Source organism: Pipistrellus kuhlii, unplaced genomic scaffold, assembly GCF_014108245.1.
Source record: "Pipistrellus kuhlii isolate mPipKuh1 unplaced genomic scaffold, mPipKuh1.p scaffold_m20_p_7, whole genome shotgun sequence".
Classification (NCBI taxonomy): domain Eukaryota; kingdom Metazoa; phylum Chordata; class Mammalia; order Chiroptera; family Vespertilionidae; genus Pipistrellus; species Pipistrellus kuhlii.
The window spans coordinates 25,547,237-25,569,804 of NW_023425573.1; the positions used below are offsets into that span (position 1 = coordinate 25,547,237).

General features: G+C 40.0%; 1 protein-coding gene across 2 annotated transcripts in view; it reads right to left on the reverse strand.

Annotated features, from left to right (window-relative positions):
• PDE6D (phosphodiesterase 6D) overlaps window positions 1-22,568 on the reverse strand; it is a 50,094-nt gene that overhangs the window by 26,985 nt on the left and 541 nt on the right. Inside the window, exon 2 of one of the 2 annotated variants that reach the window (XM_036420653.2) lies at window positions 215-295. The exons of the other annotated variant lie outside the window; for it this stretch is intronic. The gene's annotated coding sequence lies outside the window, so the exon portion shown is untranslated. The remainder of the gene's footprint in view (window positions 1-214; window positions 296-22,568) is intronic. 2 annotated transcript variants of the gene reach the window in all.

Below are 22,568 nucleotides of genomic sequence, written 5' to 3' on the forward strand. Positions count from 1 at the left end.
CTCTGTGCATGCTCCCTGGAGTTCTCCTCCAGGTAGGAAAAACCACTTGGTAAAAGAATAATTACAATGCAATGTGAGAAGGACTATCTATAATGAAGGCCTGTACAAAGTACGATCTTTGGCTTGCTTGTGATCTGGTCTTGTGAGATAAGATAAGTATCAGTGTCTAAAACATGCCTCCAAAGCTGAATATACACTCACGAACCAGTATCACCTTTCAATACTTGTGCCATGCCCAGGTATCTGGTCTCTTCCTGATTTGCATATCCAGGCAAGATAGCCAAGGCCGATAGCACTACCATCTCAAGTTAAGGCACAAACTCAGAAGTAAAGGCACAAACTTAGATCAAACACTACTCAAAGGGAACAATATCCCTGGTTGGCGAGTATAGCTCCTTAAGTCTTCTTTAGTTTGTGAAATGCCTTGGAATCTTTCTCCTCAGAATGCTAAGTTTAAAAGCTTTGTTAATTCTGTAAATGAAATATTGAGTCTATTTTTCTAAAACTAAAGACTGCATATAAAACCTTTTATATCCTGATTTTGGTTGGGAAAAGGTTAAATGAGGTAAAAAGTTGACAAACAGAACTTTTCTCTTGCAGAGTAAAACACGATGCATCTTTATAAAGATTCCCCAATGCCCAGCTTGTGTGGCTCAGTGGTTGAGTGTTGACCCAAACTAGGTCACTGTTGGATTTCAGATAGGGGCACATGCCCAGGTTGTGGACTCAATCCCCAGTGGGGTGGGGGGTGGGGGGGAGGGGACATCCGGGAAGCAGCTAATCAATGATTCTCTCTCATGACTGGTATTTCTTAAATAATTAAAAAAAAAATCTTTATTGATCTCAGAGAGGAAGGAAGAGGAAGAGAGAGATAGAAACATCAATGATGAGAGAGAATCACTGATTGGCTGTCTCTTGCACACCCCACACTGGAGATTGAGACCACAACCCAGGCACGTGCCCTGACCAGGAATCGAACCGTGACTTCCCAGTTCATAGGTCTACGCCTACGGTCAACCACTGGAGCCACGCCAGATGGGCTCATTGATGTTTCTATCTCTCTCCCTCTCCCTTTCTCTCTCTCTGAAATAAACAAAAATATATTAAAAAAAATAGAAATAAAAGATAAAAAAGTTCCCCACATGTAGAATGTAATGCCTTTCTTCTTTTTTGTAAAGAGATCATTAGCAAAATTATTCTCTTCCCATATAATGCAACTTAACTGGGTGAAGGACAGAACAATTTTATAGGAAGATTTAAAATATATATATTTTTATTGATTTTAGAGAGGAAAGGAGAGGGAGAGATAGAAACATCAATGTCGAGAGAGAATCATTGATTGGCTGCCTCCTAATACTCCTCACAACTGGGGATCGAGCCTAGAACCTGGGCATGTGTTCAGACTGGGAATTGAACCGTGACTTGATTTATAGGTCGACATTCAACCACTGAGCCAAAATGGCCAGGCGGGAAGATTTTTTTTTTTTAAAGTTGTAGGACTGGTATTCTCAGAGTTTGGGAAAGAGGATGCACTTAACTTGCTCTGATTATGACATAGCTTGGCCAACTATTCATCATTGAGGTTCCCTAAGGATTTTCCATCTTTTCATGTCATAATTTCCACAGAGGAAGCTGTAAGAGATGCTAGTTGTCTTGAAACACAATTCCAACTAAACCAACAAGGATTTGAAGAGGAAGTTTAGAAATATAATTCCATCCAATGGGACGTATAAGTTGCAATCCAAACATCATTAAGAATTTCCTGCGGTGCAGTATCTTTTGGGATCGTAAAGTCCAGTTCTATGTATTAGGTTTAATAGCTCAAACAAATGCTGGTACTCATTTAACAATAGTTAGAAAAACTTCTGGGAAGGTCTGATCTGACCTCACTGCTGTTTCAACATCTCCATCTAAACATCTTGCCTTCTGTGGACAAGAAAAGCTTTTAAGTACTAAAGGTTTCCAAGAGTTAATCAGTCAGTCTCTCAAAGGCCCTACCTCAGTATATAAACAAACTTGTTAAAGTAAAAATCCAGTCATGCCAAAACCGGTTTGGCTCAGTGGTAGAGCATCGGTCTGCGGACTGAAAGGTCCCGGGTTCGATTCCGGTCAAGGGCATGTACCTTGGTTGCGGTCACATCCACGGTAGGGGGTATGCAAGAGGCAGCTGGTTGATGTTTTTCTCTCATCGACATTTCTAGCTCTCTATCTCTCTCCCTTCCTCTCTGTAAAAAATCAACAAAATATATATTTTTAAAAATCCAGTCATTCTGAGTCAGGATTCACTTTAAGCAATATAAAAGCCAGTGTAAATTATATTTAAAGGTATGAGAAAATATTTGTAATATACTGATACGTGAAAAAAAGATAAAAAATTAAAAAATTAAAAAGCAGTTCACAAAACACATAGAATGTGATTACATTTACTAAAAAGTATATATACACATGTGAGGATTTTTAAAAATATATATATTTTATTGATTTTGTACAGAGAGGAAGGGAGAGAGATAGAGAGCTAGAAACATCAATGAGAGAGAGTCATCGATCAGCTGCCTCTTGCACACCCGCCACTGGGGATGTGCCCTTGACCGGAATCAAACCCGGGGCTCTTCAGTCCCCAAGCCGACGCTCTATCTATTGAGCCAAACCAGTTTTGGCTACACATGTGAGGATTTTTAACCAACAGAATTCATGGCCATTATAAAAGTTTGGAAAATAGAGGACAAAAAAATGTAGCTATAATCCTATAACCTAGAGATTACCATTTAATATTTTGGGGGTCCATATTTCCAATGTTTTTCTATTCATATATACATCCTCCCAATAAATGTAATTAAAAAAAATATAGGTGAGGTTGTTTGTTTGTTTTTTAGTTATTAGTCTTGCCTTGATTTATACCTAATGATATCCTAAGAAACTAGGGAAAATTATAAATTCGTGCACAAGAGTGGTTCTAAACCTTGGCTGCATATTAGACTCACTTCGGGGATGTTTAAAACTCCCAATGCCTGGGCCACCCCCCATACCAATTAAATCAGAATCTCTGGAGATGGAACCCAGGCATCTGTCTTTTTCAAAACTCCCCAGGTGATTACACTGAACAGCCAGGGTTGAGAACCACTACTTGATAAATTCCCCTCCTTTGAGCAAAACATGATTTACAGCAATGATTTCTTAAACTTTGATATATATACAATTCACATTCAGATCTTGGCAAAATATAGATTCCTGTTCAGTAGGTCTGGGGTGGGACCTGAGATTCTGCATTTCTAACCAGCCACTGGTCCAAAGACCAGACTTTGAGTAGCTTTAGGGTTCTGGGGAAAAAAGCCTTTTAAAGAATGGAAAGAAAAATTATAGACACTAAAGCCATATTCTCAACCATTACACAGGGAAGGGTGGTCTACAGTGGTTAAATAAATAATTCATATTTGGAGTTAAAGGATTTTTCTGGGAAATAAGTTATTATAAAACTAAAAGTTTAAAATAGCAACACATTTTTCAAGGGAAAACAGTCACTGGGGCTTAAATATTTTGAGTGCACAAAGGATGGAAGACAAGCATAGGTGAGGGAAAAAGATGAAATGTCTAAAAAACTGCTTGAAAAAACCAAAACCTTTGGCTACAGTGCTAGAAAGGGATAAACACTATAAGGGAACTTGCAGAATTTATTTCTCTGCTAAAAACATGTTTGGGAACTAGTACAGCTAATAAACTGAAGTTGGTGCAAATTAATAACCATCTTCCACCAACGTCCTCTTGGGGACATAAGAAGAGACCCAGGAGTGTAAGTCTCGCCTGGCAGCGCTTTAGGAACCAACAACAAACAATGGACTATTTTCCCAAATGCTTCTCTTACTGTGCAGAGAGAACAAGAAGTAGCTCAAAGACAGGAGCTCTTGGCAGCTTCTTGGCAATACAGTCTTCAAATTTCTAAACTTCACCAGAGATATAACAACAACAACAACAACAAGGAAATTTTTTTTTCTTGAGGGCTTTCCCATGGAAATTGAAAATGTTTAGCATATTTTTAGGCTGACAAATATTTAAAAATATTCATAAGTTCCCAAAATAACTTCAAAAAATAACAAAATAGGAAAACTTTCATATAACATTATCTGGCCCTATCTGGTTTGGCCCAGTGGATAAAGCATTAGCCTGCGGACTAAAGGGTCCCAGGTTCAATTCCAGTCAAGGTGCATGCTTGATCACCTGTAGCGGGCATGCAGGAGGCAGCTGATCAATGATTCACTCTCATCATTGATGTATCTCTCTCTCTTCCCCTCTCTAAAATCAATTTTAAAAATATACATATGTATAAATAAAATTATCTGGAGAAATTATATAAATCAGTTGGTACACTTTATCAGACACTCCTTATCAAATGGGCCATACCTAAGAAAATGTCTGTTTATATGAACAGAAGAAACTGAAGGGGAAGACTTTACCAAGAATTCTATTGTTAGATAATTCATGTTACACATCTCTTGTGTGTAAGAGTCGTTGGAGTAACATGCACAATAATAACAGTATCACTGATCTATAATGATCATGGCTAACAAGTACTGAGTGCCAGATATTGGCTAAGTTCTTTATCCAGATCTAACTTAATCCTCACAAACCTATGAAATAGGCATTTTTATAGTCCTTATATGGATGAGGAATCTGTGGTTTAGGGATGGCAAGTAACTTGCTCAAAGGACATAAAGCCAATAAATCATAAAGTTGGTTGTTGAGTGCCTGATTTCAACATCCGTTCTCTTAATATTCATATGACATGATCTGCTATCCTGTCTGCCCAGTCTGTACCAGGGAGAGACTATTCTCAAGACCTGGGTATAGAAGATGAATACGTCATGATCCCTAAAGCTTATGGTATAGGCCAGTGGTCGGCAAACTGCGGCTTGCGAGCCACATGTGGCTCTTTGGCCCCGAGTGTGGCTCTTCCACAAAATGATATGTGTGGGCGCACATGTACAGTGCGATTGAAACTTTGTGGCCTATGCGCAGAAGTCGGTTTTCGGCTCTCAAAAGAAATTTCTATCGTTGTACTTTTGATATTTGGCTCTGTTGACTAATGAGTTTGCCGACCACTGGAATAGGCCAAGCAGTCCCTCCAGGACATGAGGCTAGAAAGGCACTTTCAAATATTGCAGGATACAGGATGCCTTTTGGTGTTGTGGAATGCCAGCTCAGATTATGCTGCTAGTGTATTCCACAGGGCAGAACTCATTCACTATTGGGTTCCCCAATTCTTTGTCTTTTATTATATATTCTTGATGAGTAAAAGGCATACATATAAAGAGGATTTGTTGCATGTCTAGAGGCACTTTTCTAGCTTAGGCTAGCTTCCCAGAAATTATTGAACCACATTAAATTGTATAAAATTAATGAAGCCACAACAATGTTCAGGTAACAGATCTAGTACCAGTTGATGAGTTGGTCTTTTCTACATTCCAATGGTGAGAAATGTCACCAGACAATCAGTCCAGTCAGGAAAGCAGATATTAGTCCAAGACTCAGATTCTTTTCTCTCTTCTGAGTTTCTATAAAATCTCCAAAGGTTAAGGAAAACCCAACTGATTGTATTAGCCTAATATGGCTATAAAGTTAAGTAATTCTTAATCTATGGTTCATTACCAATGCAGACAGATAAAGTCCTAATTCTTGCATTTCTCAGAACTAGCTTCCTAACAGTCTTGTTTAACTTGATAATTGTACAGTATAAGATCAGAGAAAAGATGAACAATATTTCTAGATTTATTTGGCACCTGACTATATATAGTTAGTCCTCAAAGAAAGAGGAGGCAATATAAAAAAAGTAATATTTGAATACCTACATTCAATACATATGCCAAACACTGTACAAGAGCCCCTCTTTTCTATTTTTTAATTTTATATAATTTAACTAGAGGCCTGGTGCATGAAAACTCATGCACTTGGGGTGGGGGGTGTCCCTCAGCCCGGCCTGAGCCCTCCGCAGTCTGGGACCCCTTGGGGGATGTCCACCTGCCAGCTTAGGCCCTCTCCCCAGAGGATCAGGCCTACGCTGGCAGTCAGACATCCCTCTGGCAGCCTGGGAGCCCTCAGAGGATGTCCGACTGACAGCTTAGGCCCACTCCCACAACCACAGTTGGACATCCTTAGCGCTGTGGAGGAGGTGGGAGAGGCTCCTGCCACCACCACAGCACTAGCAGTTGTCAGCTCTGCTTGTGGCTGAGCAGAGCTCCCCCTGTGGGAGTGCACTGACCACCAGGGGGCAGTTCCTGCATTGAGCGTCTGCCCCCTGGTGATCAGTGAGCATCATAGTGACTCGTCGTTCCCCATTAGGGTCAATTTGCATATTACTCTTTTATTATATATGATGATACTTACACCCACATGAAATAGTGCTCTCAGAATTTGAATATATTTCTCAGGAATTTACAGCTAGGAAATAACATAGCTAGCATTCAGGCAGAGGTTTGTCCACAGTACATACTCTTGGAAAGAAAGTGGCTTTAGGCAGTTGCAGAATCCTCAGTATCTTTGTGAGGACAGGCCTCCAGAGCTAGAATAGCTGAGGGAACTGTTGAGAGAGTAAGAAAAGCAGGCAGACCCCCAAATATACCATGAAAATGGTTCTTTTGCCCTTCCTAACAATGTCCTCTTGGGATATGGCTAGTAGAGAATGAGGATAATGTATTGAGTTATTGATGCTGTACTTATCTACAATTGATACAGAATCCTATATAATAAAAGCCTAATATGAAATAGACCAAACAACCGAACGAATGGTGAAACAACCAGTCGCTATGATGCACACTGACCACCAGGGGAAAATGCTCAATGCAGGAGCTTCCCCCAGCCTGCAGCCCTGCCAAAGGAAGTGCCAGTGAGCACCCCCCCTCAAACCTCCATTGCCCAGCTGGTTGCCCCACAGATTGGTCCTGATTGCTGGCCAGGCATGAATTTTGTGCACCAGGCCTCCAGTTCTACTTATAATAACCAAACTTCCCTATTATAAATTGCATTCAAACATTAAATTCATGCTGAAACCGGTTTGGCTCAGTGGTAGAGCGTCGGTCTGCGGACTGGAAGGTCCCGGGTTCGATTCCGGTCAAGAGCATGTATGTTGGTTGCGGGCACATCCCCCGTGGCGGGGTGTGTGCAGGAGGCGGCTGGTCGATGTTTCTCTCTCATGGACGTTTAAGGCTCTCTATCTCTCTCCCTTCCTCTCTGTAAAAAATCAATAAAATATATATTAAAAAACAACAACATTAAATTCACATATTTCAAAATAATGACCTCCTTTGAATGCAGATATGTGTTTCAATATTAAGAAATAGATCTCCTACTTTCCTATCCCCTGAATGACACCATAAATCCCTTGTATTTTCACTGAACTGAAAATTTGCAGTGTTGCAAGCAATATGAAATTACCTTAATTGACATATAAAGTTTGTTAGTTACAAAGTTTTTGATAAAGAGACTTATTACCCTACTCAGCTAATCTTCCGAGAAGACACAGAAGGAAATGGAAAAAACCTTAGGCAGGAAAATCATTTGACAGTATGGTCCATATTATTACATGTAGAGATGTTTTGATTAGAAGACCATGGTTAGTATTTTAAATCAATTCTAGCCACTTGCAGATTTGCTTGTGAGAGCTAGATCAGGTAAATGGGTTGACATTATTCTGCAGATATTCAGAGTTAAGTTTTACATATTTGGCAAGATTAAAATGAACATGTCTCAAAAATTGAACCAGGCGATTTGCTAGTGCAAATTCATTAGTCAACAGAGCCAAATATCAACAGTACAATGATTGAAATTTCTTTTGAGAGCAAATATTTTTAAATTTAAACTTCTTCTAACACCACTTCTTCAAAATAGACTCGCCCAAGCCATGGTATTTTGTGGAAGAGCCACACTCAAGGGGCCAAAGAGCCGCATGTGGCTCGCAAGTCGCAGTTTGCTGACTACGGTGCTAGTCTATATCCATCTCACTAGAGAGCCAAAGGATCGACCTTCAGAAAGACTGATGAAAATAAGGTTGTTTTGCAATAAGGGTATTATTACAGTACTCTTTACTTTTTCAACCAATTCCCTCCAAGTCTCCAAAGAGAGCCGTGACTGTCATTTTTTCCTTCCTATTACTATAATCATGCTAACCATCTCGTTCACGTATTTATTCCCCAAACATGCATCGAAGTTCTACTGTGTATCAGGCACAAGCTGCACCGGGGAATTCTATAGCTTTGCTACTCAAAATGTGGTCCCCAAACTGGTGCTAGTTTGTGAACACATTTGTTATTAGTCTGTGATAAGTATTTAAAAATTTTGATAGCAATCTGACAAAGTAATTTGTTTGTTGATTATAATAATAAAAACTTCTTACTTTTATTTTATATGCCACTTTTCTAGGAATTTATTTTCACTTAATTCCTAAAAATGTTGGCCTGTGAGGATTAGAAGTTAAAACCTGGTTCTTTACCAGTAATAATGTAAGAAACACAGTCTAGGATAGAAAGACCTCTGCTCTGACAGATCTCAGTTTAACCTTATGTGAGTGTACAAGTCCTTCTATCCTCAGACATTTCTGAGGAATATATAAAGCTTAGGCTTTATAAATAGGCTTGTGGAATGTTGATTTCTTTAAAAAGGGTTATAAATTAATAGAGAAGGGTGAGATAGGAAGATAGTGTTACGTAGAAAGGACAATTTTATACAGAATAGGAAACCAATAGGCAACTGGGAGGGCAATAAGTATAATAAATTACTATAAGCCTGGGGTAAAGAAGTCAAGACAGTAAATAAAGATTTAATGGAGGAAGATAATCAGTCTAGCCTCTGCTATTCAGTCCATTCTACATTCTTCTTACCCTAGCTTTCAGATGCACCCATCCCCCAGCTATTTGTAGATATTATAGTCGTGTGCTTCAGTGCTTATACTGATCCACTGCCTTAGAACAAGCATCATACCCTACAGTATGTTCCTTAATGACCCAGTGCTATGTCAACCTCCTCTCTGATTGTAGTCCCTGATATGTTTCGAGGCAAAGCTATTTGATCCTTTCTCAGTGCACTCGCACACTTGTTTACACCTGCATCGCAGTTCTTATCAGAATGTACTACACATATAAGTTTGCAAGTCAAATTCCATTGGCACTGTATTATTTATCCTGTCTTCTAGGTACTCAGCACATGACTGACACTGAGAATTAAAGAGTAAGTCTCTTTTGAGCTGAGCAACCAGAAAGCAAGGCTTACTAAAGGGTGTCTAGAAACTAATCCAGGAGAACTCCTCATTCTGGGCTCAGCAGGCTGTGAAAAGGGCAACTTAGAGCTGGAGCTCAGCAAAACACAAAAAGCAAACTAATCAACCCATCTCCCCAAAAATTCTCCCTAAGAATAGCTAAGTCAATCAGCCGAATTGCAATTAAAAACATATTAGAATTTAAAAGCTCACTCTGCATTAAGTTGAATTCATGACTTGGCAGAGTACCTGTAACTTATATATGGGCATGTGGCTCATTACCTGTCTGAGGAACTTCAAGGTAAGTATAATTTTCAGGCAAAGTGGCTGACTAAGCACATAATGGTGTATGCTAATGTCTACCACAGCAGACCAGAGCAATATGAGGCAAAGCTTCAATCCAAGATCACAGGTGTAAAGAAAAACTCCCCCTTCTCCTTTCTCTGGGGGTGAAGTAAAAAAGGGGAATTTCTATTTAGAGGTATCTTGAGCATTTTCATCATAGGAACACCTTTCTTTGCTTCCCTAGGTTTTTTCTTTCCCCCCCCTTCTGTTGTGTTTTCTTCTTGTTGTTCTCTTTTAACTCTCTGTCTTTATGATCTCTCCCCTCTCAAACTCCTCCTTGCTCACTTTTGGAACTCATTTCCTTTTCTTACTCTTACCTTCATGAATTTTAAGTATCATTTCTGTCAAAGCCCTTCTTCTAGGCTGCTTCTGCACAAGCATTGGTTATACAGAGCATCCTGTCTTTTAGTACATTCTTAAGCACCAGTTTAATTCGTGGATATTTAAACATCTGTCTCCACCAAAAATTTCCCCGTGATTTTCCTTATGGTGTTTTTATTTATGGGGGACAAGGTAAGAAAATTTAAATGGTTTCCCTGAGAAACCAGGGTTCAGTATCCTTGAAACATAATATGCAGCACTGTAATCAGTGGTGAGATCCCTGTGAAATAATACTCTGGCCCTGGCAAAGGTACTATACTTGGAAAGCATACAATCAAAATTCAAGCTGGCCTGGGAAACAGAGGAGGTTAGTAATTTAGTAATGAGAAAAAGATCACTATTTGAAACATAACACTGTCTTCTCACTAGCAAAGCCAAACAATGAAACAAAACTTTCTTTCTCTAGTAGGTTTATTATTCTACTGATATGTGCCATTATATACCTGAAACTGGTCAGAAACAAGCTACACTAGACATATCCAAAATATTCCTAAAGACTCCCTTTGCATTTTTATTTGCTTCCCAGAATTTCCTGATTGAAGAAGAGATAATACAAGGCCTTTTCCCAATGGCACATTTCCGAAAGGATCAGCCAGTTTCTTATATGTTTTTTGGAGGCATAGGGACATTCCCTTGAATTCTATCAAAATCCAGGCAAAGGTCCCTGAATTTTAGTTTTAGTAATTATTATTATCTTTAAAAATCCTTATCCAAGGACATGCTTAGAGAGAGAGAAAGTGAGAGAGAGAAACATCAACCAGTTGCCTTATGAATGCCCCAACCAGGGATCAAACCACAAAGGTAGGTATGTGTTCTGACAGGGAATTGAACTGGCAACCCTTTGGGGCACAGGATGACGCTCAACCACGTGAGCCACTCTGGCTGAGCAAAAATCTACCTAGTTTTTAGAAAATGCTGCAGTATTGAGAGGGAAATCAACTTCCTAAAGTTGTAACACTCTTTTTTTTAAAAAAAAAATAAATTTTTATTGTTCATATTATTGCAAATGTTCCTTCCCCCCTCCCCCTGCCCCTCCATTGCTCTCCTCCACCAGGTTCCCACCCCACCCTCTGCCCTTTCCCCACCCCCCATTGTCCTCATCCATAGGTGCACAGTTTATGTTCAGTCTCTTCCCATATTCCCCTCTCCTTTTCCCCAAGAATCGTCAGTTCACTCCCCTTCCATACCTCTGATTCTATTATATTCAACAGTTAATATTGTTCATCAGATTTTTTTTTAAATTTCCTTGGTTTTTAGATTCACTTGTTGATAGTTACATATTTGTTGTTCATAATTTTTATCTTTATTTACTTTCTCTTCCGAAAGAACCCCCTTCAGCAATTCATATAATTTTGGTTTGGTGTGATGAACTCCTTTAGCTTTTTTTTTTATTAGTGAAGCTCTTTATCTGGCCTTCGATTCTGAGTGATAGCTTTGCTGGATAGATTATCTTTGGCTGTAGGTTCTTACTATTCATCACCTTGAATATTTCTTGCCATTCCCATCTGGCCTGCATGGTTTCTGTTGAGAAATCAGCTGACAATCGTATATTTGCTCCTCTTGCTGCTTTTAATATTCTCTCTTTGTCTTTTGCTCTTGGAATTTTAATTATAATTTGTCTTGGTGTGGTCCTCTTTGGATTCCTTTTGTTTGGAGTTCTGTGCACTTCCTGGACTTGTAAGTCTAATTCTTTCACCAGGTGGGGGAAGTTTTCTGTCACTATTTCTTTCAGTATGTTTTCGATATCTTGCTCTCTCTCATCTTCTGGGACCCCCATAATTCCGATGTTGGTTCGCTTGAAGTTGTCCCAGAACTTTCTTACATTATCTTCAATTTTCTGGATTCTCTTGCCTTCTTGCTTCTGTGGAGGAGTGTCTTCTGGCTCTTTATGTTCCAAATCTTTGACTTGATTCTTGCGATCTTCCCTTCTGTTTTTAGGACTCTGTATAATATTTTTTATTTCAGACAATGTATTCTTTATTTCTTGTTGATCCCTTATCATTTCTTGTTGATTCCTTATTAATTCTAGTTGATTTCTTTTCATATCCTCATAGATCTTATCCATCTTTTCTAGGAAATTCTTGAAAAACCTTATAAGCGTAGATTTGAACTCTATATCCAGTTGCTTTTTGTCTCCATTTCTTTCGTTTGTGATCGATTTCGTTGTCTCAGCATTTTCACAGCTTCCCTGATGGGGTGGGGTTTCAGGGTGGAGCCTACAGCCTTGGCTTCCGTCAGCTCTGCCCTATGTGGTTCCTGAGTCTCAGTAATCCCCAGGGTCCTTCAGTACTCGTTGCAAGCACCTGAGAGAAAGGTGCCCTCGATTTTCGCCTGCTACCCAACAGTCTAGTCTCTCCCCCAATGAGCCCGGAACTGGGGTTCAGTTCAGTTGGAAGTGGAGTTGGAGGTGGTGTTCAGAGCAGTCTGGAGCTTTTGTTTCCTTCCTGCCAGGGCAATCCCGCAGCACAGCCAACCGTCCCTTCTCTGAGCGCAATGTGTTCGCCGCCAGGACCTCCTTTCGTCACTCCCCCGGGGTTCCGCCTTACAGCCCAGCTCTCTATGGATGAGCCTGGGTCCCTGGGGTCTGGCCTAGAGCTAGGATTCAGCACTGTCGGGTCTGGGGTTCAGCAAAGTCGGAGCTTTTATCTCCTTCCCGCTAGGGAACACCAGCCAGGCACTCAGCCACCCCTCCTCTCCGGCTCCGTTCTCTCCACGCACGTCGCGTGTCTCCGTACCTTAGGCTTTTACAGCTCCTCTGCTCTTCCTTCTGGTTTTCTCCTTGCTTCTCGTTGTAGAATTTCCAGTCAGTCGACTTTCCTGTAGTTCTGGGTAATGTCCATTTTATATTTTAGTTGTATTTTATTGAAATTGTTGTGTGTGGCTGCAGCTAGGTGTTTACCTGTGCAGCCATCTTGGATTCTCTCTCTGTTGTAACACTCTTAATAAAAGCATAGGCCAAGCCGGGACCGGTTTGGCTCAATGGATAGAGCATCGGCTTGGGGACTGAAGGGTCCCGGGTTCGATTCCGGTCAAGGGCATGTACCTTGGTTGCGGGCATATTCCCAGTAGGGGGTGTGCAAGAGGCAGCTGATCGATGACTCTCTCTCATCGATGTTTCTGGCTCTCTATCTCTCTCCCTTCCTCTCTGTACAAAATCAATAAAATATATAAAATATAAAAAATAAAAAAAAATAAAAGCATAGGCCAAGATGATTTTGACTTTCAAATGGGACATATGTGTCACCTAGGGGGCTTCCTTTGTTATCAGTCCAAGAGCCACAGCTATTTCTCAAAATGGTGAAAAAGGCTTCAGATGTTTAACCTGGAATAATAAAATATCACTAAGCCCTGGCTGGTGTGGCTCAGTTGGTTGAGTGTCATCCCATGCACCAAGAGGTTGATGATTTGATTCCTGGTCAGGGCACATCCCTGGGTTTCAGGCTCCATCCCCAATGGGGGTGTGCAGGAGGCAGCCTATCGATGTTCTCTCTCATCAATGCTTCTCTCTCTCCATTCTTGTCTCCCTAAAAATCAATAGAGACATATTTTAGATAATCAATAAGTCTCTGGCTTTATCAACATGATACCTCCAAATTTGAAAAATAGAAAGCAACTTTATTTATTTTTTAAAAAGTTTTAAAAAATATATATTTTATTGATTTTCCACAGAAAGGAAGGGAGAGGGATAGAGAGCTAGAAACGTCGGTGAGAGAGAAACATCAATCAGCTGCCTCCTGCACACCCCCCACTGGAAATGTGTCTGCAACCAATGTACATGCCCTTGACCAGAATTGAACCTGGAACCCTTCTGTCCGCAGACCGACACTCTATCCATTGAGCCAAACTGGTTTCGGCTAGAAAGCAACTTTAAAGCAAAGATAAATAAATACTAGCAATGTAATAGTAAGCAGAAAACATTTGTAGAGCTATGGTTTTTAAACTGAGTTGGCATATTTTCATAGTAGCATAATAGCGAAGATTTGGAAACAACCTAACTACCCATCAGCAGATGAGTGGATTAGAAAACTGGTAAATCTACACAATGGAATACTATGCCGCTATAAAAAAAGATTTTTACCATTTGCAACAGTATGGATGGATCTGGAGAGCATTATGCTAAGTGAAATAAGCCAGAGAAAGATAAATATCACATGATCTCACTCATATGTGGGATATAATGATTAACATAATTTGATGAACAAGAATAGGAGGGAGGTTAGAGATCAACCAAAGGACTTGTATGCATGCATATTAGCATAACCAATAAACACAGACACTGGGGCAGTGGGGATTTGCCCAGGGTGGGGATGGCTGGGGAGGGGGTGTCAAGCGGGGAAAAAGGAGACATATGTAAAATTTTAGACAATAAAAAAAAGCATCCTAAAAATAATAAAATAAATTGGGGAAAAAATAAAGTAAGTTGGCACTTATTTATTTCATAACATCTCTATAAGGCATATGGAACAAGCATTATCCTTTAATAGACGTTAAGCACCTTGCACAAAGTTGGATTGCTTAAATAAGTAATTTCAATTCTTTAATAAAATTTTTCCATCTACTCAAGCTACTCCCTTAATCTCTGCTTTCCTAAATTACCAGATTTCTTAAAAGAGTAATCTACTTGGTGACTTTATTTCCTCACCTATTATCCATTTTCAAATCTTGGCATTTTATAGTTTGTTTCCTCAAGTATCTGCCATTCTGAAAGAGATCACCAATGACCTATACAGTATCATGGGACTCTAGCTGGAACCTTAAGTATTCTTTGAATGAAATTTCCAGCAATTCTAAGGACTTGCTTTTGATCCTCAGTCTTGATCTCAGCTTCCTTCTGAAACACTCTTTCTCATTTTTTATGCCTTCACTCTCCTTCCTCTGTTACTCTCCAGTATCTGAAAAATTAAACTGCTCAAAACCTACTTATCTTTCAAGATTCCATTCAAATGACAATTCTGAAGTCTTCCACAATGCCTCTGACAGTAGTCATTCTTTCTCTGAGTTTCCATAGTACTTTACACTAGACACTTATCACATTGTATTCTGATCATTGATTTCTTTTTCTATCCCTTATACAAGTTCTTTGAATATGAAAACTAGCTTATCATTTTGTATCTCTTGTGTTCAGCAATGACCTGACACAGACTCTGCTAACAAAAATGTGAATGAACCGCCAGTAAGTGGCAGCACTACGGACAGAGGTCTCTGCCTTTGCTCTTTGCTCAGAAGATGGCTCAAAAACAAAGGCTTCTTGTTAAATTTCTCACCTCTTATTCCATGAAAGTTATCAGGCTAGCGTCTCAGATTTAGGCCGTTTTAAAAAAGCTTCCATTTAGCAGCGACCTGCCCATGAACCATCATTTTCAAATAGAACTGTCACCCAGATAGTGGTGGCACACATGATATAGTTATGATTCTTCTGTCATTTGCTCATCCACTTAAAAATATATATTTTAAAATATATTTTATTAATTTTTTACAGAGAGGAAGAGAGAGGGATAGTCAGAAACATTGCCGAAACCGGTTTGGTTCAGTGGATAGAGCGTCAGCCTGCGGACTTAAGGGTCCTGGGTTCGATTCTGGTCAAGGGCATGTACCTTGGTTGCTGACACATCCCCAGTGTGGGGGGGTGGGAAGGGGTGCAAGAGGCAGCTGATCGATGTTTCTCCTCTCTCATCGATGATTCTGACTCTCTTTCCCTCTCCCTTCTTCTCTGTAAAAAAAATCAATAAAATATATATTTTTTAAAAAGAGTCAGAAACATCGATAAGAAAGAAACATCGATCAGCTGTCTCCTGCACACCCTCCACTAGGGATGTGCTCGCAGCCAAGGTACATGCCCTTGACCGGAGTCAAACCTGGGACCTTTCAGCCCATAGGCCGACGCTCTATCCAGTGAGCCAAAAAACCTCCACTAATTTCAGAGAGGAAGGGAGAGGGAGAAAGAGACAGAAATATCAATGATGAGAGGTCATCATTGATAGGCTGCCTCCTGCACACCACACACCCTGGGGATGGAGCCTGTAACCTGGACATATGTCCTGACTGGGAATCAAACTGTGATCTCCTGGTTCATAGGTCGAAGCTCAGCCACTGAACCATGCCAGCTGGGCTGCCCATCTATTTTTTTCTCCATTGAGAAACACAGGGAGAAGGTGGCCATCTGCAAGCCAGGAACCGAGCCTCTACCAGAAACCAAATCAGCTAGCACCTTTTTCTTGGACCTTCAAGCTTCAAGTCCTATTGAGTTATTTGTCTGTTGTTTAAGTCGCACAATGTATGGTATTTTGTTTTAGCAGCTCTAGCTGACTAACACATGCTGTTTAAATACTTTCTGGAAGCCAAAACCAGTTTAGCTCAGTGGATAGGGTGTCAGCCTGAGGACTGAAAGGTCCCGGGTTCGATTCCGGTCAAGGGCATTGTACCTTGGTTGCTGCCACATTCCCAGTGGGGGGTGTGCAGGAGACAGCTGATTGATGTTTCTAACTCTCTATCTCTCTCCCTTCTTCTCTGTAAAAAAAAAAAAAAAATCAATAAAATATATTTTTTAAAAATAAATACTTTCTGGAAAATGTCTTTTTCTCCCCCCCTCCCCCCCAGGCAACTCTAATTGTTAGAAAATTCTTATTTATCCTGGGCCAAATCTTGCCCTTTTTATCTGAGAGTTGAGAGAAACAAAGAAAATAGGGGATACAACCACAATGGAAGAGAATAATTTTCAAGTGAAAAATAAACCTGTGACTTAAACATGAGAAAAAGTTTTAAACTCAAAATCAATAATACAGCAAAAAAATTAATTCACCTGAGAGGCATTATAGTACACTGTAGAAAATAGTGGTTAAGGTTTAAATTAAGGTTCTGCCTTTATCTGAGTGATAGCTTCACCAATCCTTAATTTTCTACTTATGAAGTAAGGATAATACTGTAGAGTTGTTGTGATAATGTATCAAAGTGCTTTGAAAAACTGAAAAAGTCTATAGGAATGGCAAGATATTGTTAGGCATCCCCTTTCTTCTTGTGGCTATATTTATAGTATTATTTATATTAGAGTGATTTATGTTTAGTTCTGTATATTTTATCTAAATTCAGAGCCCATAACTGCCCTCTGTGATTCGAAATCAGTGGAGCCACAATGCACAAAACATACTTCAATCGTATCTAACAATGGTCTGAAAAAAAAAATAGCTTGCTTTAATTATATCAAATCACAAAAAAAAATGTTTTGCCTATTTTAGGTGTAGTGCATATCTCAATGGAAATACTTGCTAAAAAGCATTCTTGTTAACCAAGAAAGATTGTCACCAAATCAAAGAATTGTAGTGTTGAAAAAGGATTTGAGTCTCTGAAGATCATCCACTCTAATGCCTCATCTGATGCATACATTATTTCCTTCTGCAATACTCTTGGTGGACAGGCATCCACCTGCTGTTTAAAATACTTTCTGGAAAATGTAGGTTTTTTGCAGGTAACTTTGTTAGAAATTGGGTTAAACTCTGTCCCCTGTAACTGCCACTCTTGAGTCTTGTATTTCTTTTAGAGCCACATGAAACACATTTAATTTTTACTCTTTAAACTTTAAAGGATTTTCAAAAATTGATTTTAGAGAGAGGAAGGGAGGGAGGGAGAGAAATATCAATATGAGAAATGTTGATCAATTACCTCCTGCATGAGCCCCAAATCTGCAACCTGGTTATGTGCTCTGATCGGGAATTGATCCTCTGACCTTTTAGTTTAGGAGAGGAAGCTCCAACCAACTGAGCTACTTTGGCCAGGGCTAGTTCTTTAAACTTTAGAAGAGAATACTCATGTTCCTTGCCCAACTCTTCAGCTTCAGGTTAAATTATTGTTCAATAATATGGCACATTTCAAGTCTCTCTCCTCTAGAGCAGGTCCACTGTGCACACCCGCTTCATTGTACCTAAACAAATTCCCTACGTGTGTTCTTACAGTGGGACTATCACCTTCTTTGCCATAAACAGTGTGCTTCTTTAGTCCAGTCTGCTGAGATCTTTATGGATACTGGACTGTAAAAAAAAAACAAAAAAACAAAACACACACACACACACACACACACACACACACACACATATATATGTTTTCCAGCTTAGCTTCAAATTACCAGCAGGTCAAAAGCAAAAAAAGAATGCTGCTCTTAAAATTTGAGTTTTACGCATGCAAGCAATGGTTGGAGCAGTCATATACTAGATAAGATGGCTGTTAAAATACATTACAAAGATGCTAAAGCTCAGGATTAAGGACAAATTTATACATTCCGAAGTCAAGTCCTTCTCTGTCCCAGGGATTTGTGGATGCAGAGTGCTGGTAAAGGAGGCTTGTGAGGCAAAAGTGAGGTTAAGCCTAATAGGAATCTAGAGCTGCCAAACCATAGCACCATTGCTAGCCCTTTATCAAATATAGTAATAACCAGAATTTTCCATGCAAGTTTTCCATGTTCCAGTACATTTCTCCAGAAGCCACTAAAATGTTTCACTATAAACCATACTCGCAATTTTGGAAAGAAATTTAGGTTTGAAGAAGACTATAAGTATCTAATTATACTCCAAATTCCTCCCAAATAATGCAAAATAACATAATCAACAGGACATTATATTCACTTAATCCATTCAGGATAATAGTAACAACCTCTCAGAGTCTATGTATGAGTGTCTTGGAAAACACACTACCAATCACAATCTACATGAAGTCCATGACTGGACAATCTGTGATCAACATTGTTCATTAGATGTATGAGTGGTATGTTTTGGTTGCTTTACCAGAACTGGGGTTGACAGTCAAAAACTGTATTTTAGAAAAGAATAAATATCAAACTCATTTTTAACACTTAGCCAAGACATCTATTAGGTAATACTGACATTCAAAAAAAGTTTGACAGTCTACTATTCTTAGTAAGGAAAACTAAGTGAATAGAAGATGTAAAACAAACTATTTTTGACTGGAAGTAAAGTCAAAGATCAAGGTGCTACAACAAAGAGGATATTGGGATCCAGGACTAAACTGTAGAGAGGAAATGCAAGAATACAAGTGAAAGGTATTGTTAGAACCTTCTGAGCTAAACTAGTTCTCTTTGGCCTGGCTGGTTGGCTCAGTGGTTGAGTATCAAACCATGAGCCAGGAGGTCATAGTTCGATTCCCAGTGAGAATACACGCCAGAGTTGCAAGGCTCGATCCTAAGCAGGGGGCATGTAGAAGGCAACTGATCAATGACTTCCTCTCATCACTGATGTTTCTATCTCTCTTCCTCTCCCTTCCTTTCTCTTATATCAATAAAAACATATTAAAAAAACAAAACAAAACTAGTTCTCTTTTGGCCATAAATTGGAATGTGATTAATTCCTAGAAACAAGGTAAGCACTTATTAAACTAAATCATTTTTTCAAAGAGGCAAATAAAAAATATTATATTTTTCTCAGAAAAGAGAATAACAGCATGAAGACATTGGTTATATGTCAGAAAAATAAGTGGCTTTGTAGCAACATTATCTTTACTGTTATTAATAATAATAAAACAAATAACAACAGCACTTAACATTTATTACTTACAGTGCCAGGCAATGTACTAAGTATTTTTTTTAATATATATTTTATTGATTTTTCACAAAGAGGAAGAGAGAGATAGAGAGCTAGAAACATTAATGAGAGAGAATCATCGATCAGCTGCCTCTTGCACACCCCCTACCGGGGATGTGCCCACAACCAAGGTACATGCCCTTGCCCGGAATCGAACCCAGGACCTTTCAGTCCGCAGGCCGACACTCTATCCACTGAGCCAAACTGGTCCCGGCTGTACTAAGTATTTTATATGTAGTCTCATTTAATCCTCATGACAACTCTCACAGGAAATGTTATACATAGTGAGTTTCATAGTTTGGGTACTCTGCCTAGGGTCACAATAACCCTATGAGATAGGTACTATTTTTATCCCCACTTACAGATGAGGAAACTGAGGCAGCAGTTAAAGAAGTTGCTCAAGGACACAAAACCAGGAATGCAGGGCTGGGATTTCAATGCAGGCAGCATAGCTCTACAGTCCAGTATCACCTCTCCAGGAACCTAGTGATTGAGGGAAATATAAACTAAAAGAAGACATTGTTTGTTGTCCAAACTGGCCCCAAATTTTTAAAAACCAACATAGTCAATGTGGTAGGAGAATATCATGGCAATTAAAAAACAACAACTTTTTAGCCCTAACCGGGCTGGCTCAGTGGATAGAATGCTGGCCTGTGGACTGAAAGGTCCCAGGTTCGATTCTGGTGAAGGGCATGTGCCTTGGTTGCAAGCACATCCCCAGTAGGTGTGCAGAAGGCAGCTGATCGATGATTCTCATTGTGTTTCTAACTTTCTATCCGTCTCCCTTCCTCTCTGTAAAAAAATCAATATAATATGTTACAAAATAAAAAACTTTTTATAGAAATACTCTATAAGAAAGTTCAAAAAAAAAAAGGTCAGAAAAAAATGCAATAAAAGGTGGACAACAGTCAGGTAGTTTCTAATAAAACAATTTTATTTTTCCTGAAGGTAATATCAAATCTTAGAACTTCTTTCCTTCTCTCTCTCTCTCTCTCTCTCTCTCTCTCTCTCTCTCTCTCTCTCTCTTTCACTCTCTCTCTCTCTCTCTCTCTCTCTTTCACTCTCTCTCTCTCTCTCTCTCTCTCTCTCTTTCTCTCTCTCTCTCTCTCTCTCTCGTTAACCCTCACCAGAGGATATACTTTTTCTACTGCTTTTTTAGAAGAGCGGAAGGGAGGGAGGGAGAAAACAGAGTACACACACACAATCAATGGGATGTGTCTTTCTTTCTCACACCAATTGGTTGCTTCCTGAACTTTCCCTGCCCAGGTTGGGGGGCCAAATGGCAAATGAGGGACACACCCTTGACTAGGAATCAAACCGGAGACCCCCTCAGTATGAGGGGGCCAATGCTCCAACCACTGAGCAACACTGACCAGGGCTCCTTTTTTCTCTTAATTCTCAGATGCTAAAAAAGGCTACCAGAGGATAAGCATTCCACTGCTCCCATGCTAACTTTTTTTTTTTTTAAGTGTGACTGCTTCCCTTGTAATTTAATCAACCTATATCTAATTCCTTAAAAATGTGTTTTTTGACCCACTAATGTCATTACTGACTTGGTTAATTCACCTTCCTTGCTATTGGGCTGACAGAGGTTCTGCTTTCTACTGTTTTCCATATTTGTCCCTTAGCCTCTTTTTCAACAGGTCCAAGAACCAAGGTGAAAAGCTCAAACTTTCCCTTTCTGCTCTGTTCAAAAGTTAATAAGACCCCCTCCTTGTTTTCAACAATATGCTAATTCCAAGCTGACAAAATATTGCTTCTGAAATATCACAATTCTCTGTAGTCTCTGGCTCACTGTCTACAGTATACATGTTAAATAACAATATAAATTACTTAAGGGAAAAACAAAATCCATGCCATAGCTTTTCTAACACTTCAGCTATCCTATTTTACTTACAGGTGCCATTATGAAGAGAAACATGGGAAGGTACATGGAGTTATATAAAACTACTGAAATGGTAGTATGCAAAGGTGATGACTTCTGTTGTGTGATTTTTTTAAACAAGCACAGCAAATCAGCTTCCATTTGGAAATTTTCATTTGTATAATCAAAATGTCTATTAACTTTTATTTGCATTTGTGTGCTAAAACGTACTAACAACTTGGTTTCTGACTGGGACAAAGCATTAATATCTGCAGGGTTGAAATGGGCATGGTGAAAACACATGGCTCAGAAAACAGTGGTTTACTAAACCTCAGGGAGGAGCCCTAAAGTGGTGACTACGTTATCACTGAGAGAGGAATTTACGAATGTTCCATTCTGTATGCATACGTTGTAAGAAGAGATTAAGGTCAGCAGGGAAATATAAAATTGGACTGTACAAGGTTGCGTATTTTTCACCTGTATTACACGGTTACAGATTTAACACTCCATTTAACACAAAGCTTCCTCACTGCGTTAAGGAGAGGTTGCACAAGCGGTACCACAACAGGCCTGAAGCAATGATTTCTATATCTTACGACGGTATATCCTACTGAGTCCCCGGCGCAATCAAGTAATTGCTGGACAGCTCCACCTTGTCTACCCGAGCTGAGATACCTTTGCCAGGAGTCCCACAGCAAAACCAAAACACTTCAAGGCATCGCACGCACAAGCCTATGGTTCTCATTTTGTTGGAAAGCTGAGGAGCTGAGGGAGAAGCAGCACAGTCCAATGCCTCAAAGGCCAAGGCAGAGTTAAGATGAGGGTGATGCGGCACCCCCCCCCCCCCCCCCCCCACACACACACACTTCCTCTGCTCCAGCCCCGTGGAGCCACAAGTGAGGAAGATAAGTTGTGGATACAAGGCGGGGGTGGTGTGGGATGGGGGAACCCAAGAGAGTTTAACACAACTGTTTGCATATGTCCCACACAAGGACCGTCGCTCCAAGTCACTTTTCCCTGCTCCTCCGAGGGGCTTCCCGCCAAAGAGGCTACTTCTGAACCTCCAGGCCCACCCTCCTCTCCCCCGGCCCTTCCCCTTCCCCCGGGAGCCGCAGCTGCTTCGCGGCCTCTGGGGGCGGGCTGGAGCTCGGACCCC